This window comes from Diceros bicornis, chromosome 34 (assembly GCF_020826845.1).
Source record: "Diceros bicornis minor isolate mBicDic1 chromosome 34, mDicBic1.mat.cur, whole genome shotgun sequence".
NCBI lineage: Eukaryota > Metazoa > Chordata > Mammalia > Perissodactyla > Rhinocerotidae > Diceros > Diceros bicornis.
In genome coordinates, this window is record NC_080773.1 from 17,559,017 (window position 1) to 17,582,319 (window position 23,303).

The 23,303-nt window shown below is 50.8% G+C and overlaps 2 pseudogenes; one reads left to right on the plus strand and one right to left on the minus strand.

Moving 5' to 3' along the window:
• Positions 1-614: 614 nt before the first annotated feature.
• Positions 615-5,357, plus strand: LOC131397576 (carcinoembryonic antigen-related cell adhesion molecule 21-like; annotated as a pseudogene).
• A 10,273-nt stretch (positions 5,358-15,630) lies between these two features.
• LOC131396934 (CD177 antigen-like) lies at positions 15,631-22,997 on the minus strand (annotated as a pseudogene).
• Positions 22,998-23,303: the final 306 nt, after the last annotated feature.

Here is a 23,303-nt window from a genome sequence, read left to right on the forward strand (position 1 = left end):
CCTGGCCTGCATCCGTGTTACCAGGGAAACTGCTAAAACAGCTTTTCTAAGGTGTCACCTGGATGCTCACAATCTTTATCAAGTTCCACGGGTGATTCCAAAGCACAGTGTGGGTGACATCCCTGTGACAAGAGTTCCTGGTGTAGCTCCCAGGATCCTCCTCTGAAGGGAGAAGCCAGAAGGGGACAAAAGAGAGGGAAGCTGACACACACCCAATCCGGAGCTGTGGGGACACTGGAAGACATGACGCCCCAGACTTGTGCTTGTCCCAACAAGGGTGTGTGTGTTTGTGTGTGTGTATGTGTGTGTAGTGGCGAATCATAGCTAAAGAGGAAGAGGCCTGGCTGTACCCAGGAAACCAAAAAGTAGACAGAAAAGAAAGAGGAAGGAGGGGATGAGGGAGGCAGGTATGAGGGGAAGGAGGAGGAGGGTCCTGGGCAGAGACACCGCCCCAGGCCCACATGACTCAGCTAAGCACTCCTGCCCCTGGAGGAGGCCCAGCACAGAGGGAGGAAGGACAGCAGAGCTGAGGCATCTGGACAGTGGCAGTTGTGAGCACTTCTGGAGCCCAGGCTCTTCTCACAGAGGGAGGGACAGAGCAGGCAGCAGAGACCATGGAGCCCCCCTCAGCCCCTGCCCACAGAGGGCACAGCCCCTGCAAGGGCTCCTGCTGGCGGGTGAGAGGGGGCGATTCCCTGAAGGTGGGTGGGAGATGGGAGAAAAGAGACTGACCGGGGTCTCCTGGGGAAGTCAGGCTCTGAGAGGGGACAGAAGACTTCTGTTTGGACATGAGGGGAGAGGACAGGGGAGCAGAGTAAGAGGAGGGGAGGAGACTCAGCAACAGGAAATCCTCGTGATCTGGAAGTGGTGAAGTACAGGAATATTTCAACTGCTGCGCCCTTCCAAGTTAATCGTCACTGACGAAAAATGTCTGAAAACAGATGACGTTGGTGAAGAGGGAGAACCTCCCCACCCGCCCTTTCCCTTAGGGTTCTTATGGCTGGTCAAATAATTAAAAAGGCAGGTTAGCAGAAAATAAAACAAAGTTTAATAACATGTACACATGGGGGAAATTCAGGAAAAACTGAGCAACTCGCCAAAATGGCAGAGGTTCTCATCTTAAACACGATCTTCAGCTAAAGAGTAAGGAGGATGTTGGCGGTGGGAGGAGTCAGCTATGGGAGATTACCAGAATAGCACAGTAAAGAAGAATAAGTTTATTATGCAGATTTTAGTTCCTCCCTCTTCCACATTTATAAGAGTTTCTAGAGATAAGGTCATCCTCCTTTCTTCCTGGTACAGAGAGGGAGATACCTTTATAAATGGAGATTTTCGTTACAAATGTAAGTGTCTCTCACAGAGGATAACTTGTGCTTTTACTTGGTTTTCAGAGCTTTGATAAGAATGGGCTTAGCATGGATCGTCCCAGTCTATCCATACCCAGAGTTATCTATGGTGTTGGCCTGTCCTGGGGACAGGACTTCTATCTCAAGTTCTTTTAGGCAGTTAGTGGGGCAGAGAGGTCAAAGTTTCTTTTAGATTCCTTGGTTGGTGAAAACAATCAAGGTAAAGAGACATATATTGAGGTGGCCATTTCAGATCCCCCACAATGATATTAATCATAATTCATTTGAGGATGACAGTAGAAAAAACTTAACTAGAGAACCTAAACATTGTCTTTACCCACCACCTTTAGAATTTGGCAAATAAACACCAGCATGTGGAGGGCCCTGGGAACACTCATTCACTCATCCACAGGTGTTTGCAGCCTGTTCCTGGGCACTGGGGGAACAACAAGGTCACACAAGTCCCTGCCCTTGGGAGCTCACATTCCATGGGGAGGAAGACAGATAAGCAAAGAGATCTAGAATGTGATGTCAGGGACTGACAAGAGTCATAAAGGGAACAGAGCAGGGAAAAGTCAGAAAGTGAAGACAGAGGGTCTTTACAGCAGGTGGTCGGGGAAGACATCTCCCAAGGACGCCCCTGAGAGTGAGCAGGGCTCTGAGGGCAGTGAGGGAGTGAGCCGGGAAGACACCTGGGAAGAGTGCTGGGAACAGAGGAAATAACAAGCTCAGAGGGGCTGAAGTAATGGTGGTCATGCTGCTGACCTTGACCAGTAGAGACACACACACGCACACACACACACACACACACACACACACACACACACACACACACTCCAAGTCTACAAGATGAAGAGACCTTCTCAAGGCCCAGGGCCTCGCCTTCCATCCCAATGCGTAGGTCCAAATATAGATTGATCTCTCTCTCTCTCCCCTCCTAGTCTCAATCTTAACCTTCTGGAACCCGCCCACCACTGCCTGACTCACTATTGAATTGGTGCCGTCCAAAGCTACAGAACGGAAGGGTGCTTTTCTACTTGTCTGCAGTCTGCCTTGGAAGCCTGCAAGCTATGTCTGGTACAAAGGGTACAAACACGAAATGGCAGTATATGTAATAGGCAGATCATGAATTAACCTAGGGCCTGCATACAGTGGTCGAGAGACAGTATACGCCAATGGATCCCTGCTGTTCCAGAACGTTACCTTGGAGGACAGAGGATTCTACACCCTACAGATCATAACAAAAAATTTGCTAATGGAAGTAGGAACTGGACGGCTCCGCGTATACAGTGAGTGATTCCTCTCTGACCTCTGGGTGTTGGGTGGAGTGAATTCTGCTTCACACACAAGACTGACAGGCCTAGACTGTGCCTACATCCTCCTCCGCATTATGTCTCATGCTGGGATTTCAGAATTTAGTGCAGGACACACACAGTGGAGACAAACTTCAAAACGTTGGAATTCCTTTCATGGAATCCAGCCTCCGCACACATTTCCTGCAAAGAGAAGGACCAATCTGATGAGAGTAACTCAGCAGAGGGAGATCAGTCTCAGTCCAGGCCCTGGGCCCCTCCCCGGCACCATGACCCTGAGGAAGACCCTGCACGGCTCTGTCAGGGCCTGGTTTGAGAGGCCCCCTGGGATCCGCACAGAGAAGCTCAGCCTGGGAAGTCCCCGCACAGACCCCTTTCCTAAGGCTCCTGACTCCAGTGTCCCGGGGCAGTCTGTGCCAGTTTAGGTTTTGGCCTCCTGGGCAGGGATGACTGGGAGCAATGATTTCCTGGCTGTCTAAGTCCCATAGTTCCTAAGTTGGTCACCAGCCAGGGCTCAGCCCCAAGAGCCACATCTGGGCAAGAGTGGAGCCTGATCCTTCACCTGAGACTCAGCATGGAGAGCGCAGATGGACAAGGTCCCCAGGACATTAGCTGACTGCCCTGGGGAACTTAGGAGACTCCAGAGGAAGATCAGTGTCCCCAGAGAAGGAACAAAGGAGAGAAGATGCTTCTGGCAGGTCCTCATCCACCAAGGATCAGGTCCAGGGTTATTATCTCTTTGGAATCAAACAATAACAGATGCCATATATATGGGCAGCTCTTCACTACCGATTTAGATCAGGTACTATGAATATTTTAAGGTTAATATCCTGACAAGCTGGCAGCCAAATATTTATCCTACTTCACTGAGGGGAAACTGAGGCACAGGGAGATATAGTCACTGAATCAGCATCACACAGATCATAAGCGGCAGAACAGTCACACGAGGTCTGTCTGCAGCCACAACCCCATGCTCTCCTCCAACCAGGGGCCTTATTAGGTGTCGGTGGGCCCAAAGACCAACTGTCAGTTCAGATCCTTTCTTCTTAGGCATCCCCAGCTCAGAGGAAGAGATTCTCACTGGGGAGGAAGAGCCAATGGGGAATTCATCACCATTTACTCTAGAACTAAATTACCTACATCAACAAGCACAGTCAGTGCAGGGAATGTCCAGGCCTCCCCCTCAGGTGGATGATCAACCTCCCTGCACTGGACTTGACATCACTTATTTGTTCCTGACGTGTTGGGGTCACTCCCACTGGAGTAGAAAGGAAGGCTTTGCCATCTCATTCCCCACTGTACCCCTGCAGCCAACACTGGGCCCATGTGTAACAAACTCTCAATTGCTTTTCATGAAGGAAGAAAGAATGAATAGTGAATGAATGAATGAATAATCCAAATTTTCTTCAGAGACCAGAACCTGGATGCAGAGCCTTGGAATTCTGGCCAAACGGGACAGGTTCTCTGACCCTCCAGGAGCTGAGGCCCATGTGTCAGACCTTTTACTGCTCTCTAGAGAAATATTCCTTCCTGCAATTGGCCTGAGGCCCTGGGGTATTAATCATAATTTTCCCATATGGAAGAATTTAATCTTCTCCTCAAATGTCTATCTCATAACCACCAAACGCAGATGGTCCACGAGGGCCAGATTTGCAGCCAGTTCAGGCTCCCCCCTTTCCATCAGTCACCCCTTCTGCATTTGCACATGTCCACACCTGCCCTCAGCAGAGACAGAAGGGACATTAAAGACCAAAGGAGAGATCATGTTCTGCAGCCAAAGCCAGGAGCTCCTGCCTAACTCCTCACTCTTTTCTGGATCATTCCTTGGACTCTCTCTGTCATTTATTGGGTCACTGGCTCATGTCAGTCACACTCACCTGGGAGGATGTGATCCACATCTTCACCCTGAGGCCTGAGTACTCACCCGACTGCCTCGTGTGCTCCTGGTCCTCATGTGTTGTTTATGTTCAAACCTCAGACCCACCATTACCCATCTCCAGGAGAACCTAGGAAAAATTCAGTGCAAGTTCATGAGAGAAAAATTCCACCTGATGATGAGGTTGAGGGACATGTGAGGTGAGAAGGGGTTCCTGGTGCGGATACTGTAGAGATGTCCAGGAGGACTGATCAGGTGTCAGCCTGGGTGACCTGGGGATCAAAGAGAGGGGTGAATCTCCCTCCTCACAGATGGTCACTTGAACAAAGACACTCATCCTTCTGCAGGGGCCAGGGCCATCATCTGGGTCACTTTTACAGAGCTCAGTGGGGCCCTGTGAGGGGCTGATATCTCTGAGGAAGGAGCGAGGCCCTAAGCCCCAGGCCCACTCTCAGTCACCTCCTCTGTTTCTCCACAGAGCCAGTGTCAAAGCCCTCCAACGGAGTCCGCAGAGGACATAAGGACCCCAGTCACAGAACGTAAAGACCCCGTGGTCCCGACCTGCCTCACAAGTGACACCAGGATCTCCATCCAGTTATTCTTCAACGACCAGAGTCTGAGGCTCACAGAGAGGAAGACGCTCTCCCAGAACAACAGCACCCTCACCATAGACCCCATCAGGAGGGAGGACGCTGGCGATTATCAGTGCGAGGCCTCCAACTCAGTCAGTTCCAGCAAAGGGATCTCCCCAGGCTGGATGTGAAGTATGAGCCTGGCACTATGGCTCTCTTATCCACCTCTATGTTATTCAACTCTGAATAGATTTTTTTCTTATCTGTCAAATGATGATCTGATGCACTTTTCGAGTAGAGTTGTTGTGATAATCAATGATGAAGGTGGAAATTCCTTAGAAGACTTGCACTGAGTCAATTAATGTTCATAAATGTGAACTGAAATTGTCATTATTGTTGGCGTCAGGTCACATTCCACTCCAGTCCCCAGCTCTTGTTGGTCTCAGTTGCACCATGTCCACGGTGGAAGGATGGGCAGTGGTTGTGCATTGAGGGGTGGGAGCCCATGATAAGCTCTTAGGAATCTCAGTTCTATCCCTCCTCTGGGGGAGGTGTGGATGGAGCCAGAACTGTGACATGAAAAACGGGAATAGACAGCTGGACACCCATGTGGGTAACAATACTGATCTTTTTCTTCCCATCTGATTCCTCCCAAGGAATTCCTAAAATATTCTTGAGTATTCTGATGTTCATGACAATAGATTTATTTGCGTGGGTTCAGTAAGACTCTGTCCTCCTTGTTACTAGGATATCATTGGAAACACTGATGGTACAACCATGGCTTTGACTCGATTGTCCTAGTTGAGACTGATGCACACAGGATCAGATATGACCCACACTTTAAGGAGCTAAGGTGGACTTGATGGGTATTTTTGGGGATCTGGAGAAGAGAGGGCCTCACTCAAAGCTCTAGAGACTGCAGGTGAGTCCTGATGTCTAGGCTTGCTAAGGTCAAGAGGCTGTTAAAAGTCCGATCTGAGGATCCTTGGGAAAACCTGCATCAGAGCAGAGTGTGTGGTGAGTGTGCAATTCTGCTGCACCTGTATAAATAATCAGGCCAAATTGAGTGAGAGCAGCCTTGTTTTGGAATCAAGAACACTCTTCCTTGGAGATGATCTGTGATCAAAATGGAAGTGACTGTGAGAGAAATGTTGTGTTTCCATGGAAAAGTCCAGCAATCAGAGTGTTCTGATGATTAGATTCTGGCCCTGTTTACTGTCTCTCAGCTATTTTGCACCTCTTTATAAATTGCAAGTGTTAACGCAAATAGTCCACAATCGATCTATAAATAAATATTGGAGTGAGTTTATTATGATCTAAATTTGAGGACCATATAGCCCAGGGCCTTCCTTCCCCAAGGAAGGGAGGGCACCAAAGAAGTGGGGTGTACAGAGCGGTTATATACCATCAAACAGCATGTATCACATTTGATTACAATGTCCCTTTTACAATAGTCACGAGATTGTTCTGTCACCACTGCTATTGATGGACACAGCAGGTATCAAGTCTGCTGTCTTGATGGGCACAGCAGGTAGCGGGTCTGTTGCCTCCAGTTGGGTGGTCATAGGATGAGTGCAGCAATCAAATCCTGGCCTAGGGAGAAATGCTCATCCTTAAGGAAATGTCAACGCCGGGAATGTTGCATCCTTATATTAAGAGCATTTGTTCTTGTCTTTGGTGCATGATTAATACTTAAAGCAGATATACAATGCAAGTTCAAAGTCCACAGGCCCTTTTGGAAAAACAAGGTCAGGCAGAATTAGTTTTACACCAAATGGCTTCCTCATATGCTCCAATATATCCTATTGCTTGCCATTTGTTTATCACAGGGAGCTGATGCAGATGCAGACTGGGTCTTGGCTGACGGAGATGTAGTTGTGTTTCCCTCCTACTGTGTAGGAAGCAGGTTTGTTATGACTTAGAGGCCTAATGTTCCCCTCAGACTCACTAAACTTTAGACAATTCTTCCCGACTGTAGGCCCCTGGCCTCCATTTTCTCAGAGCATTTCCTTTAGAAATGTAATTGAAATCTGTAATTGCTGATTCTTTCTCTGCCCTTTTGAAATGCATATATGTCTGCTTAAAATTTTCTTGTTTTAGGATTTTTGAGATCCAGAGAATGTCTTTCTCAAGGGCCTGGGCCCATCCCTTTGAAATGTAATCCTCCTGGAAGATCCTGCCCCCACCTCCCAGTCTCTGAGGGAGGGCAGGAGCCTAACTTGGGTGGGTGCCCTTACAACCAAGATGTAAAACTACCTCCTGATAGGATTTTAGGGGAAGTTTTACTTTTCTGTTGAGTAAGGACAAATAGCAAACACAGTTGTCCTACAGTTGCCTCTGTTTGCTCTTAAAATGTATGCGTTCTTTTGTGTCAGGGGTTGAGTTCAGTCCCTCTTCCCTATTGCTCTGGTCTTAAATAAAGTCTTTCTGCCTGTTTAACTTTGTCTGGTGCAATTTCTACTTGGACATTACCTACCTGCAATTAGCTGATCCTGGCATCTTGCCCACAGCATACATCCCCATCGTGTTTTCAAATCCTCTAATTTCTTTCCTTATCTGGCTATTATCCTCCAAATGAACATTTCCAATTTTCCTCCCTCCCTTCTGACTTGGCATCCACAGCAGGAGACGACCTGACTGCTCAGAGCCTTCTGGGGTCCCAAGTTGCCTCCTATCAATGTTCATCAGTGATATTGGCCTGTAATTTTCCTTCTTTGTATTGTCTTTATCTGGCTTTGGTATCAGGGTGATGTTGGCCTCGTAGAATGATTTGGGAAGTGTTCCATCTTCCTCTATTGTTTGGAATAGTTTGAGAAGGATGTGTATTAAATCTTCTTTGAATGTTTGGTAAAATTCACCGGAGAAGCCATCTGGTCCTGGACTTTTATTTTTTGGGAGGTTTTTGATTACTATTTCCATCTCTTTACTTGTTATTGGTCTATTCAGATTCTCCATTTCTTCTTGGTTCAGTTTTGGGAGGTTGTATAAGTCTAAGGATTTATCCATTTCTTCTAGATATTCCAATTTGTTGGCATATAATTTCTCATAGTATTCTCTTATAAGCCTCTGTATTTCCGTGGTATCCGTTGTAATTTCTCCTCTTTCATTTCTAATTTTACTTACTTGAGCCTTTTCTCTTTTTTTCTTAGTGAGCCTGGCTAAGGGTTTGTCGATTTTGTTTATCTTCTTGAAGAACCAACTCTTTGTTTCATTAATCCTTTCTATTGTTTTTTTGGTCTCAATTTCATTTATTTCTGCTCTGATTTTTATTATTTCTCTCCTTCTGCTGGCTTTGGTCTTTGTTTGTTCTTCTTTTTCTAGTTCTGTTAGGTGTAATTTAAGGTTGCCTATTTGGGCTTTTTCTTGTTTGTTAAGGTGGGCTTGTATCGCTATGAGTTTCCCTCTCAGGATCGCTTTTGTTGTATCCCATATGTTTTGATATGGCATATTATCATTTTTGTTTGTTTCCAGATAGTTTTTGATTTCTCCTTTAATTTCATCAATGATCCATTGGTTGTTCAGTAGCACGTTGTTTAATCTCCACATTTTTGTCACTTTCCCAGTTTTTTTCCATGGTTCATTTCCAGTTTCATAGCCTTATGGTCTGAAAAGATGCTTGTTATGATTTCAATCTTCTTAAATTTATTGAGGCTTGCTTTGTTTCCCAACACATGGTCTATCCTAGAGAATGTTCCATGCGCACTTGAGAAGAATGTGTAGTCAGCTGTTTTTGGAGGAATGCTCTGTATATGTCTACAAGGTCCATCTCATCCAGTTTTTCATTTAAGTCTACTATTTCTTTATTGACTTTTTGTCTGGATGATCTATCCATTGATGTAAGTGGGGTGTTAAGATCCCCTACTACTATTCTCTTTGTTGTTTTTACAAATGCCACTTGCCTATTCTAAGGCGAGTCCATGGACAGAACCTGGAAAATGATAAATAGAATCTGTCCTCTGGTTCTCTGTCCTTTTCTCCTTTTGGTCTCTGGGGTATTTGGATGAACCCTGGAGACCCAGCAGTGTGGTGGAGTGTGGGTAAGCAGAGGTGAGCATCATGGGATGGTGTGGAGGGATGGGGTCTGTGCAGAGTCTGGATGAGAAATCGTAAAGCCTGGGTGGGATTTTGGGATGTTAGGTGTGATTTGGGATGAAATGGGGCCATGCAGGAGGGCTCTTTTTTGGAGAGGTCCCATGGTAGGGTGAAGATTCTGAATGAGAGGCTGACCTACCTATTGGGGGAGGAGCAACTGGAGCTGGTGCAGTGAAGATGGGACACCATCCTTCCAGACTTGGATGATGTGAGGGGTGAGATATACAGTCAGGGGGAAGGATAATATTCTTGAGGACTCAGATTGGTGCCCTGACATTGGGGACAAGAGGGAGCATCAGATGTTCAGGCTGAAGGGGACATGGGACAAGGGACAATGGAGAGAGTTAAATGAGCATCCCTTGGGGGTTAAGATCCTGGAGAGTGACGAAGGCTTTGAGGATGGAGGGCACCATGAACGCAGAAGACCTGAGCTGAGGGCACATGGGGAATCAAGTCAAGATGGGAATTTGAGTGTGAGATATTCAGACTAGAAAAGGGATCTGGGATGGAGCCTGGGGGAACGTGGGGAATGCAGGGCAGGGGTGGCAGTGAGGACCAAATTGAGGGGCACAGTTTTCCAGTTTCCAGTTCTGACCAGTTGAGACATGTGCAGGTTGCTCTCACATGTAGAAAAGCCAGATCTCACCCTTGTACTCTGAAAGCTACTTTAGCTGAGTCACCTAGTGAGCCATGTCCCCAGAGGATTTGTGTGTGAGGAAGCCTGAATAGGAGCCTGGAGACAGGCAGGGGAAGGCAAGTGTTGGGGTGGGGATAGGGGGCAGAATGAAGTTGGAGAGTGTGGAGCCTTTTCCTCCTTTGTTGAATAGTCAGAGTGAACTGCCCATGAGTCCACAGGTGAGAGATGTGTGACAGGTTTCAGTGAGGAGTGGTAGGTGCCATGGCGGTCGGGGCACCTGTCCTCCTCTAATCCAGGACGTATGACTTTCATTTATGATGCATCTGCTCTCCCCACCTGACCTTACGTTGCTTGGTACGATAGAAACGAGGTCACGATGAGGAGTCTGGCTCCCTGGTCACTTCACTTCCCATGTTCAGACACTCTGTCTCTCCTGAGGCCTAGAAACAGGCCAGGAGCTGTTTTTCTATTGCTGCAGAAGGCATGGCCTTTCTCAGAACCCTAGGAATCTTCGTGGAACTCTCTCATTGGGCCCTGCCAGAGGCCCCACAAAGCACCTTTCATCCTTCTCATGTGGGTCGTAAGGAGGTACAGGTGAAGGGACTTGTGTTTTCCTCTGGAGAGGTTGTGTCCAGCATGCCCCAGACTACTGGAGCCCTAACACGTTCATAGATGGAGCAGGTCGCTCAATGGTCTCTGATGTGGATGGCCCCACAGCCTGTGGTACTCTCACATTTGTTGAAATTGTTGATTAGTAGACCAGACCCTGTCAGTGATGTCATTGTCAACACTGATGTCATTGTCTTCTATCTTCAGTATTAGCAGGCATCCACTTCCAACCTTTGGAGCACACATGTCTTACTAAGGCATTCAGAATACTTGCCATTTGTTGTTCATCATTAGCAGGAGAGCTTTCTAGTTCTCACCATTCTGTATGACAGAAGCTGTATGTCTGTAGGTTTTTTAGACCTGAGTGTGGTGTGTCCCTTGTCTTCTGTACCCAGGGCAGATATGGCTGAGAACCAAGCTCAGAGCCTGAGAGAAAAGGTGGCAGAGTTGCACTTCCAGGTAGGCGTTCAACCCGGCCAGGCTGTGCCAAGGTGAAGACACCAGTGGAGAAGGGAGTGTGACTCTCAGACATGAAATGGAGACCTGGGGCAGACGAAATCTGCTGCATGTCACTGCCAGTGAAGACATCCCCCACTCTCATCTGGGAGAACCAACCTTCCTTGCATAAAAGCATGCCAATCATGCCCCTGAGGCCATCCCCTCACAAGGACATGCTTGTTCCCCTCCTGACCCACAACAAGAGTGAGGTTCAACAGGGGCCAGTGGAGCACAGGGCCTGGTCGGGGACAAGTACGCCATGCACTGAGAGTGAGTTACAGGACCTCAGCAACCTGCACTGGCAGGAGTCCCAGAGCATGGGTGTGAACAGATTCTGTGCCAGTGATCCATTTATTGCCTCTCTGCTCCACATCCACCCTCTACCGCCCTGCTGGATCTTGCTGGCATCTTTCATCCTCCTCCTGGCACGACTCTAGGCTTTGTCAGAAGAGGGCACCAGAGGGACAATGCAGGAGGAAGGGGTTCTCTCCAGGTCTAGGCAGTGGTAGCGGTTGCTCCCTGTGTCTGCTATTCCCTTCTTCTTTAGAGTTCTCTTCACTCTTTAGTAACAAACCCCTGTTAACCCCAATCCCCCGTTACTGGTTAATGGTTCTTTATATTAAATGTACCTGTTCTTTATATTAAAGGTACCTGTTAAAGTTAGTATGCGGTTTCTGACTCCTGCCTGTACCCTGACTGATAGAGATTCCAAGGGTGTGAGACCAAATAGGACCAAGGGGAAGGCTTGATGGGGCTGATTCTTTCTCATGGCATGTAGGCTATAAGGTGTTGGCTGAAACATCTGGGAACTTCATTACTAGTCTGCTGGTAGTGAGTTAACATCTGGAGTCAGTGCTAGACCTTCTCTGGCATGTTGGAGAGAAATACAGTCCCAATTTGGGGCGCATGGGGAAGCTGGAATGAGTCTGTCGTGTGCAGGCTCCTCAGTCCCCTCCTTACCATATCCCCTGGGAAGGCAATAAGAAATGCACAGAGGAGGGACATCGAGAGCTCTGTGGTGACTCACTTCTGAGACAGAAGATGCTTATGGAAAATGCTGGAAAAGAGGATCCTGGACTGGCCAAGGGTGACACTGGGCGTGCAGACTCCCCTGTGGACTTGGTCAGCTCTTCTGCTCTCTCCTATAATATAGTCCAGAGGGACCTTGGTCATCTGATTTTCCACAGAACCCCACACTGGTCCACGTCATTGATGAATTTATGTTATTTAATCAGACACAGTGAACAGGAAGTAGCAAGAATCCTTGACAATTCAGGAATAAGACATCTGTATGCCAGAGGGTGGGAGATAAACCGTGCAACATCCAGCCCTACATCACACTGGTGTAAATCCTAGGGGCGTGTAGGTCTGGGGCATGTCCCAATATTCCTTTTAAACTGAGGGACAATTTGCTACACCTTGTGTGGCTGCCTTAATCCAAAGAGATAGTTCCCTTAGGATTTAGGGGGGGAATGTAACACATTTTGATACACTACTGCTACTCATTTGTGACAGAACCCATAAGTTGCCAGTTTTGTGTGGATCGTAGAGCAAGAGAGGACTCTGATGAACGTTCGTGCTGGAAACCCAGCTCCCGTCAACTTTAGTCCATATGAGCCAACAGGCACAATGTCATTGAAAGTTTTTGTAACATAAAGAGATCATGGGATAACCACAGTGCAGAACCTCAGGGTTTTGGAGCAAAGGTATGTCTCCTTCTGCAAATAACTATCCTCCATTTGGAAAGCATCCCTGGCTTATTATTGGGTCCCAGTGAAATCTCAATACTTGACGACTGGACACCAAGGGCGCTGTGAGCTTAACTGCACATGACAAACTGGGTGCTGTCTCAGCTATCAAACCATGACATTGGGTGTGCACAGCAGCATCCGTCATCTATTGAAAAGGTGTGTATGGCATCAGATCAAGCAGGAATGAAGGGCACAGGGAAACGTCGCAGCAGTTGGCTAGATGCCGGTGGCACCTGCTCCTCCTGCGTCTTCCTCCACCCACACTATGGGCTGAAGGGAACTCCCTGTGATCTGTTTACAGAGGAGAGAAAGCACAGACCAGGTTTATGGATGGATGTGCATGGTGAATGGCACCAGGCAGAAGTGGATGGCTGCTGCATTAAGACTCTGTATATATGGCCCTGAAGGAGTGACGTAGGGAAATCCTTCAGGTGGCGAAATCCTTCAGGGGTCCACCTTGTAGGAGGGTCGGGTGTCCTTAGGCCCACTTTGGCAGGAATCCATGGTGAGCTACCTGATCAAGGACTTGCAATGAATAAAATAATAAAATTAAGACAAGGAGGATATGTGTATGGTCCTCTGGGGATGGGCACCGAGTGTGAAGATGTTGACGTCCCACACGAATCCCACCAGATGCGTGCACCAAGGAGGAGGCTCTTAGTATATAGTGGACAGTGTCAGGTAGCTTCTTTCCCCATCAGGGCTTGTTCCCTGGGCCATGTGCAAAGTGGGCATGTGGGCAGGGGTCGAGGCTCTGCATGGTTACAACAAACGGGCTCACTCTCCCAGAGGCTGACCTGGCTGTTGACTGTACTCAGTGCTCAAAGCTACAGAGGTAGAGGCCAACAGTAATCTGTTACAGTGTCATTTGACAGTAGGACTACACAGGACATGCCCCATCATGGAGGAGATTGAGCTTTTCCTCACAGGGATGGATAGAAATCGTGGTCTCTGATTTGCTCTCCTTGTATTCGATGCTTCTGTCAACATTGCCATGTGACTACCAGGCAACGTGTTTTCTACTGCTACGGTATCCCATGAAGTATGGTTTCCAATGAAGGGATACATTTTAAAGCAAAGGAAGTGAGGCAATGAGCTCACACCCATGGAGCTCACTGATCTTCCCGGGGCCCCAGGACACAGAGACGGTTGGCCTTTCAGGAGTGGAATGGCCCATGATGGCTTCTAAGGGCACCAGGTGAGAGACAGCACCCTCCCATCCAACAGGAAATGCTGTGTGTCTTAAACCAGTGGCCAGTCTATCATGTCACTTCCCCCATAGACAGAATACAGGGGTCCATGAAACAAGGGAGGGATAAGGGAGTGCCCCCTCCCACTAGTGCAGCTCACAGCCCTCTCAAAGGACTTTTGTTTTTGTCTCTATGTTGTTGTGGGGGAGGAATTCCCATCATACTTCTAATCAATTGAGCCCAATGACTGCCCCCTAGCCATCTTGTTCTCCTCATGCTGCTGAAACTACAGGCAGAGAAGAGGGTCACTGTGCTGATTGCCAGAGGGGACCTGACGACCAGAGGGAGGTTGCGCTGCTGGGTCAAGGAGGACTCTGTTTGAAGCCAGGCAACGTGTCGAGGGTACATTTTCATATTTTATTGATCAGAGTCCTTGCTCAGTGGAAAACTGCAGAAACTCCATAAAGACAAGACCATGGAACACTCCCTTCCCATCAGAATGAAGATTTCTGTCAACCACAGTCGTTAACTGGGTGTTGGCAAGTGGTACTGACTGTGGAACGGGTGGTGGAAGAAGGCGGCTCTGATGACCACCAGCTACACACCCAGGACCCTCGCGGCTTTGTTTATGGGAGTTTCTCCTCCATCCTCCTCTCACTGTGGTATATGAAGAACTAGTTGTCTAACACTGTGGGAGTCTGACTCATTGTCATTAGCACACCATGTCCCTATGATTAAGTAACAGATGGGAATTGTGTGCCTTCAGTATTGAGGACTCTGATTTAGATCTGGACAAAGGAAAAGGGTGGATACTGAGGAGGAAAAGGGTGTACCCTGCTGGACACTTTCTGTTTCCTTCTCCAGATTCACTCTCTCCCCTTCTCCCCCATGCTCTGCACTGTGGGTGGCAGAATTATGAGAACTGTGTTAGTGGGATCTCCTGGCTTCCATCTGGGTTCAGGCACCGGGGAGCCCCAACAGGAGACCAGAGGGAGGACATGGAGTGAGGTTGGGATATTAATTCTCCAGCTCCCTCCCTATAGTGTCACTGGGGGGTGGACAGATTATTCAGCCTGAGATCACAGCTCCTGTCAGCCCTCTCCAGACCTCTCCCATCCACCCCCTCCAGATTCTAGAATCGTAATAACTTCTTCTCAGTCTTTCAGGCCTGGAAGATGACAGACCCAATGATATCAGCCTCAGGAGACTGTGAAAACCCTCTTGTTTCTCTACTTCACAGAAACCCTTACGTCAAGTTATTCACTTGGGATGACCTTCTTTTTGTGCTGGGTCTCCAAATGCTAAGTAGAAACCTCATTGGTGGAAGTGCACCTTCACCACCCAGGTCGTGGTGATGCCCGGATACCTCTGTCTGCAGCATCCTGAAGGCTCTGCTGCCACTCAAGCTGGAATGGAGACGTGCTCCAGACCAGCGAAGGACGGGCCTGAGATGGGGCATCTCTCACAGATTCCTCTCCTCCCCTGTGCCAGATTTCTGTGTGTCCTGCCCTCCCCTCACATAGAGAAAGCCCAGCACTGGGATAAAGCACGATGTTTTTATTATCAGACACATGTGGCCACTGCTTGAATGTCTACTCTCCCACAGGGCAAGTTCAGCTGCTCCAGGCCCTTCCATATGTTCTCATCAGGTCACCAAGTGTGTGTGGGTGTGTGTGGATGGTAACTCATGGAGAGGATGGAAAAATAATTCGGTGTTTGGTTATGAGATCAGGGGGAAGGTTGGCTTTAGGGAGTCAGCAGGGGCTAAGAATCAAGGGGAAATGGGGTCAGCAGGGAGGGCACCCCACACCAAAGGGCTAGGGATAGCCCCAGCCCCACCACCAAAGCCACGTAGGAGGCAGGGGCAGCTCCATCTTGAAGATGAGGCGAATTCTTATTGTCATAGTCAATCACAGAGAAGACCCCAATATTGCAGTCACCATTCAACAAATATCTGGAAGGTTTGGCCATGCATCCCTGAAGGCCCAGTGAGGAGGACAGTCCACCTAGAGAGTGAAGTCTGAGTCAGAGGGGACTCAAAGCACAGCACACTAAATTCCTAAGACCCTGAAATCCCAGATGCGCCCTCTTCCCCCTCAGACCAGGAAATCAGCCTCTTAGTCCCCTCTTCCCGTAGACCTAGACAGCTGGGTCCCCGGCTCCCTCTACCCACAAACCCATGAGTCAGGGCCTCAAGCACCCTCCAACCTCAGGACCAGTGAATCCAGGCCCCTCACCCCTTCACCCTTGCTACCCTCAGCACTCACCTCCCCTGAGATTAAGGGAACCTTGGTAACAACGAGTGGTGCCCTTAGGGCAGGTCACAACTTCAGAGTTTTGTGAGCAGGATCCAAACAAATTCACACAGACAGGACACTGCAGGTCTCCTGGGACAGGGGGAGCTGGGGAGCAGAGAGAAGGTTGGGGGTACAGCTCTGCTCCTCGCTGCAGCCACCCTCCCCGAGTCCCAGAGGCTCTTGTCTCTGAGACCCCATCTGTCCATGTCCATGGTCAACCAAGCCCGCTGGGATCGACACCTGGACGAGGCAGGGCGTCCAACAAGACACTGCTGCTGTCAGCTCTGTTGCACCCATTGTAGGAGCAGAACCGGGCATAGGAGCCAACGAGCATTCCAGGGGGTTCCGAGTAGATGTTGACAGACCTGGAATCCTGTGTGCTGATATTGCTGCAGCCTTTGCTCCCCACTATGAGTGATCTGGGTCCTGAGGGGTGAGAGAGTGAGAGCTGGGCTGAGGGAGGGGAGGCTCCGAGGGAGGCAGGAGGCAGTGGTTCCCTGATGCTCAGCAGGCAGAGGGTGAGCGTAGGTTCCCTGAGTACTAATAAGAGCACAGGTCACCTTGAATGTAGGCGAAGGCTGGGGCCAGAGGCTGGGTCCTCCCCCAGCGCTGCCACCACTCAGTTCTTGCGCCAACATCACGTTCTTAGCACAGCCTCCCCGGAGCACTCATTTTCACGTTGCAACCTTCCCCTCACTATCTTTCTCTTTGGGATTTCTCTCCATAGCACTTATCTCCACACTCATATCTTGCTCTTTCTTGTTGGTTTTTTTCCGTTTCACCCCTCAGGAGTAAACCTGCACAGAAGGCAGACACAATGGGATCCACGGTGCCTGGCACACAGCAGATGCTCAGTAAACCTCGAATGAAGCCATTGGGTCCCTCTGTGCCAGCTGTTCTCTGCCCTTTGCATGGGCTATCAAGTATACCCTCACGACCACCCAGCAAGATAGGTACTGTTATTGCCCCCAGTTTTCAGAAGGGGAAACCAAGGCAGGGAAAGAAGAAGAGTTGGGTTTAGAACTCCAGGTGTGAGGGGAACCAGGCAGGAAATCCAGGGACAGAATCCAGGGTTGGGAGGCCCAGGACCCAGCTCAGGGGCCTTACCCTCTTGCGCAGACCACGCACCTACGTCTATGAGCAGAAGTGTCTCCTGACAGATCTCCCCAACATCACACGTCCGGTAACCACTCCCGGTCCATTCGATGGGTGTCTGAGCCAAGTTTCGCTGTATACTAAACATGATCCCCCGTTGACAGGTCAGAGGAGCTGGGGAGAAGGAATTACCAGGGTCTGGGTAAGCCAGGGAACCAGCCATGTCTGTCCTTCCAGGTCCCAAGATTGGGAAGGTGATCATACTCTTGAGTCACACTCCAGGTGACCTGGCCACAGTGTCCCTCAATCTCAGATTTAGAAGGGACCTGGGAAGTCAGCCCCATCTCCTCTTTTTACCGTGTTTTTGCTCAAATACCTGCAGGGACCTCTCTCAACACCAGGAGGAAGGCTGCTCCTCCCTTTGGGAGGGAGAGAGACGGAGGGCTCTTCCTCAGCCTGAGCCAATCTCTGCTTCCCTCTCTGGGCCTCAAGGTCCTCATCGGGATAATGAGCAGGGTAGCATGACATCATATATTTCTTTTCACTGAGAAACCACATGTTCTAAACAAAAAAGACTCAAATACCTGGCATGCACTGATTATTTACTATGAGCCTGGCTGTGATGTTGCTTTCCTTGGATTAGCCCACTGATGCCTCCCAAGGGGTTTACTGTGTCTGGATCATTTTAGATGGTGGGGAAGACAGGGATCGGTGACCGTTCTTGGCTTCCTCGGCCCCTGTGGCCCTCAGGAGTCTAGTGTGAAAATGGTGAGCCCAGACCTTCTCTGAAGGCCATCACATGATCAGCAGTGACATGTTCCTTGAGGCAGAAACTCCTGGGCTGACCACGCAGCATCCACAGACACGGGTAACCTTCACAGCAGCCCCCACAAAGGAGGACCACTCATGTCCCGCTTCACAGATGACAAAATCGCGGCTCCTACTGCCTCCTCCCAGCCTGGCCCCCGCTCTCCCCACCCATCTTCCCCGCCTTGGTCAATGGCAGCTCCTTTCAGCAGTTGCTCAAGTCATTCTTGACAATCCCCTTTCTCTTACGCCCCGTGTTGCGCCCATCAGGAAATCCTGTTGGCTTAGGCTGCAAAATCCCTCCAGATCCTGACCACATCTCACCAGCTCTACTGCTTCCAGGACGCCCTTGGGTCTCGCCTCCTTCCTCCTGAGTCTCCTTGGGGGCCCCTCCTCCACTCCCACCTCCCCCTCACTCTGTTCTCCACCCATCAGCCAGAGGATCCCCATAAAGGTAAGTCGATTCATGTCACTCTTCTGCTCAGAAGACTCCAGTAGGTCCCCATCCTACTCAGATTACAATTCTCAGTCCTTAAATTGGCCCCACCAGCTCTATATGTTCTGGCCTCCCCCTCCCCCTCCCCCTCTGTCTACAGGTCCTACTCTGCTCTCCCTTGATCACACTGCTGTAGCCACATTGGCCTCCAGGCTCCTCCTTCAACACACAGCAAGCATATGCTCACCCCAGGGCCTTTGCATATGAACCCTGCTCCTGACTGTCTGCAATCACTGCCTCCTTCCTGAACTGGGTGAAGGATGCTCAAAGACGTGGTGATCCTCAAAAGCTGGTTCAATGGCAGAGCCCAGACAGGAGCCCACATCTCTCTGAATCGGACATTAAGATCTTAACTGCCGTGCTCTCCTGACTCTGTCGACCCACCACTCTCACTGGGACCACCACACAATTGCTTAGGGGGTAGTCAAGTCTGTTCATGCTCCAGCCCTTTGGTTCTTCCTCAGCCTGGGCTCCTGCCATGGCCCATGGTGGGCCGTGTGTGCTCTTGCCCCCAGTCCGTTACCACCCCCATATCTTCGCAGGAGCTGTACTGTCACCGGGAACGCGCTTCTCTCCTCCCCTTATTCCCTGACCTCTTATGGTTCCCAGCTTCTGATGCTGGGTCTCGCTGATGCTCAGGAAATTCTTGTTAAACTGCTGAACTAAACTGAATCAGGCAAGCCAAACAGACCCTCCAAGATCTGGCTCCAATGTCAAAAGCTAACAGAATATGGATATATGTTAGGAATATTGATTTGTGGTGTAAAACCAGTGTCTTATGTGGTACATGAGTGGTTCGTGTAGTGTATGTGTATGGTATGTGTGTGGGGGTGTAGTATGCGTGGGGGAGATATGGGGTTGTATTGGGTGTGTGATATGTTTATGGTATGTTTGTACAGTGTGTGTAGCGTGTGTGTGCATGTTATGTCATGTGATATGTGGTGTGTGTATGCAGTGATACAGTGTGTGTGTGATGTACGTGGTATGTGTTGGTTGTGTGGGTGCGGCATGGTGTGTGTTCTGTGTGTCTGTGTGTTGTTTGCATGTGATATATGGTGTGTGTGGTCTGTGGTCTGTGGGTTGTGTGTGGTTTTTAGGGTTGCGGTGTGTGTGGAACATGTGAGCTGTAAGGAGACGTGTGTGTGGTATGGATGTGTGGTGTGTATGTGGCATGGTGTGTGTATGTTGTGTGAGTGTGCGTGTGTGTGTGTGTGGCATGTGTTGCATCTGATTTGTTTCAGAAACACCTTCTGGGTTACGAATGTTGTCTGGTCCCAGAGAGGAGGGCCAGACAATTAAACCAGCCTTAATCAGAAGGAGAGACTGAGACTCTGACTCTCCCTGCTCAGCCCCCGGCCAGGGCTCCCCTGCCCTCAGGAGAAAGGCCAAGCCCTCAGTCTGGCTTTGCGGGGACATCACCAGCCCCCCCAACCTCTCCCGTCCCCACCAATATCCACTCCCCAGACACGCCAGGTCGTTTGCTGCCTCCGTGGCCTTGCCCCAGCTGTTCCTTCTGCCTGGAGTGGCTCTCCCTTCATGGCCCACACCCACCTCGTCTACCTGGAAAACCTGTAATCACCCCCAGTCCCGGCTGTAGCCCATCCTCCTCATCAGCCGTCTCAGGCAGAGCCCAGGAAGCCTTCTTGACAACAGCAGGCTCACCCACCTCCAGGCCTTTGCACACGCTGTTCCCTCTGCCTGCTCGTGTCCTTTTCCTCTTCTACAAATAAACCGCAACTCATCCGGAAGACACCGCTCACAGTCACCTCCTTGGTGTGCCCTCCTTGACACCCACTCCCCAGGACATCAGTATCTTCACTCCTCTGAGCCCCCAGACCCCTCCCCCTCAGCCCTGTTCCCTCTGCTCCGTGATGTCTCCCCTCCTGGTCCTGGAGGCCCTTAGGGCAGGGGCGGGGTCTGAGTCCCCTGGGGTCCCCAGGGAGACCTTGGAATCCTGCATGAACTCACTTCAGCAAACAAATCCCGGGCACCCAACCCTAGCCAGCCCTTGTGCTGCCCAAGGCTGGAAACCTCGGTGTCAGTGACATCGGGCCCTGTCCTCAGGCTCCCAGTCCAGCCAGAGGGATCCACGCACAAAGAGGAACGTGTGCTGAACTCACTCAACTCTCTCTTGAAGCTTTAGGGGTCAGGGTGCCGTAGAGAGATGAGGAAACTGAGGCTCAGACAGGGACGGCCCTTCCCTCACTTTCCGAGGTCCCCTCTCCCCGCCCCGCCCATGCCCTTCTCATTTTGACACTCCAGGCAGCTGTCAGTCAGCCCAGTGTGTGGTTTCCGTGGGGAATTGGGGACCCTCCCAGTGTCACCGTTTGGCTCCTGCTTGCCCTGTCTCACCTGGAGCACCCTCAGTGTTCTGTCTGATCTTCTTTCCTAGGCAGCAGGGCTGCTGGGTGCTCCAGGACCATGGGTAGGAGTCTGTGAGAGTGGGGTGGGGTGGTCGAGGGGAAGTGGGAGACCCAGGGTGACCCCAGGTCAGGGGTGTGGAGCTATGGAATTGGAAGCACTGAGTCCCTCCCAGCGTGAAAACCAGCAGGCGCTCCTGCCCTCACTTCCACACCCAGTGGGGAAAGTGGAATGCAAAGCAGCCGCCCTCTCTGCCCCTCTGACCTTCCTCTCTGCTCTCTGGTTCCCCTCCCACCTGGACAGGCCGCCCTGACAGAGTCAGCCTGGCCTGGCATCAATTAAAACACCTACTGGTGGGCTCCGGCCCTGTTTATCTGTTCCCAGGGCAGCACATCCTCTCTCACCCTTGTGGCTGCACAGCTCTTACTGGCATCCCCACTGAAGCACCTTCCAGGAGAATCTCTCCCTTTGCACACCCTGATTGAGTAATAAACTTCTGAATGACTTGTGGGTGCTGGCTTGGGTGGGTTGTGTTTGGATGTCCGACTTTCACAAGGTCACTGTGCCCCATGGAGGCATTGCAGGGCACAGTCTCGTCTTCCGCACCAGGGACTCACCTTTAGGATAGCAGTTCTCTCTCACAGTCAGGGCCCCGATTTTTTGAGTGTCGTTAAGCAGGTTGCAGCCTGCTTGGGATGTGCACCCCTAGACTCTCAGATTGTAGTAGACATTTGCTGTGGAAAGGAGGAGAGAGGGAGAGAGGGAGACGCTGCCACTAGGACCATCCAAGCTTCAGGGGGAGGTGCAGCTCTGGGAAGCCAGGCCCACCCTCCTCTTGTCCCAGGCCTCTGCTACCCTCCCTCCCCAGAGACCCAGACCTTGGTCCTCAGACCTGCCCATTCAGTGCCCCACAGGGACCCTGCTGTCCCAGCTCACCTCCCCTGATCTGGAGGATCCCATTGTAACAATTCGTGCTCCCCTCAGGGCAGGGCAGCTCTGTTGCTGACAGACAGCCTTCTGTGGACAAGCAGACTGGGCACCACAGGGACCCTAGGACTGGGAGGTGAGAGAGATGGGGAGGGAGGATGAGAGGGCTCTGCTTTCAGATCAGGTGCCTTCTCTCTGCCCCACTTTTCCTCCCCCCAGACATCAACCTCCCCTGTCTCCCCCAGACATGCCCTCCTTGATCTCCTCCTATGCAGGCCAAGAGTGGGGGGAATTAGGGACAGTCCCTCTGTGCTCACCTAAATCCCCTCAGCTCTGTTGCTCCCCTCCTCCCCACACCCCTTTCCCCTCCTCCTCCTCTCCCTCCTCCCTCACCTACCTGCTGGCGGAGGTGAGTCCCAGAGAGGTTCGGTGTCGTTGACGTCATTGCATAAGTCCCTGTCGCGACACACGTGGGTGTAGGAGACGATAGAGAGGCCGGGGCCTGCGCTGTGCTGGGTGACGCGGGCCTCCTGATCTGCCTCCGGGGTGCAGCCCTTGCTGACCACCAGATGCACTTGGGGTTCTGGACCAAGAGTGAGAGGGAGGCCGGGGTGGGGTCAGGACTCCAAGTCCTAGAGGGAGGATCTGCATCGTGGCCTGGGGTGAGGGACTGGAGAATAGGCCAGCGGACAATTAAGAGTTTGCCTCTGCTGGGGTGGGGTCTGCTTCTGGTATGAGGGGAGGGGTCTTCTGAGTTCCCAGACAGAATGCAGGTAGGACTGGGCAGGGAGAGGGATGTCTCTGCACAGGAGAGGGTGGGATTCGGGCTTGGGGCCTACGGGGCCCTTCTCACCGTTAACAGTGAGTATCAGTGTGTCTTGGCAACCCCAGCCTTCCTCACAGACTTGCTGTTGAACATTGCTCCACACTAGCGGCAGTTCAGATACAGTCTTCACACCCTGAGCTCTCACTGACTGACAGGTCAGGGGCAGCGCTCCTGAGATGGGAAAAGCAAATCCATCTCAGCCTGTCCTCCAGGTAAACCCACACACACACACAGGTAGGGGCCCTCACTCACCAGGCAGCGTGAAGGTGATGCCCTGGAGGGCCAGCAGGAGGGCGGGGCTCATAATCGGGATGGCTGGAACTCTCCTGCTCCTGCTCTTTCTCCCAGGAAACTGAGACCTTTTATATCTTATCCTGTCCAAGGCAGGCAGGAAGGGGGTGGGGAGGGGACGGCCTTGCTGAAGGAGGCCTGGGGCCACCCTCTGAGATCTGAAACCTCCCTCCTCCCTCTCAGACCCAGGAGTCCAAGCCCCCAGCCCTGCCTGGCTCAGACCCAGGAGTCCAGGCCCCCAAACCCCTCAAAAGTTAGAGACTGAGGCACGCTGGCCCACAGGCCCCACTGGTCCAGCTCTTTCCTCCTGAACCCAGCT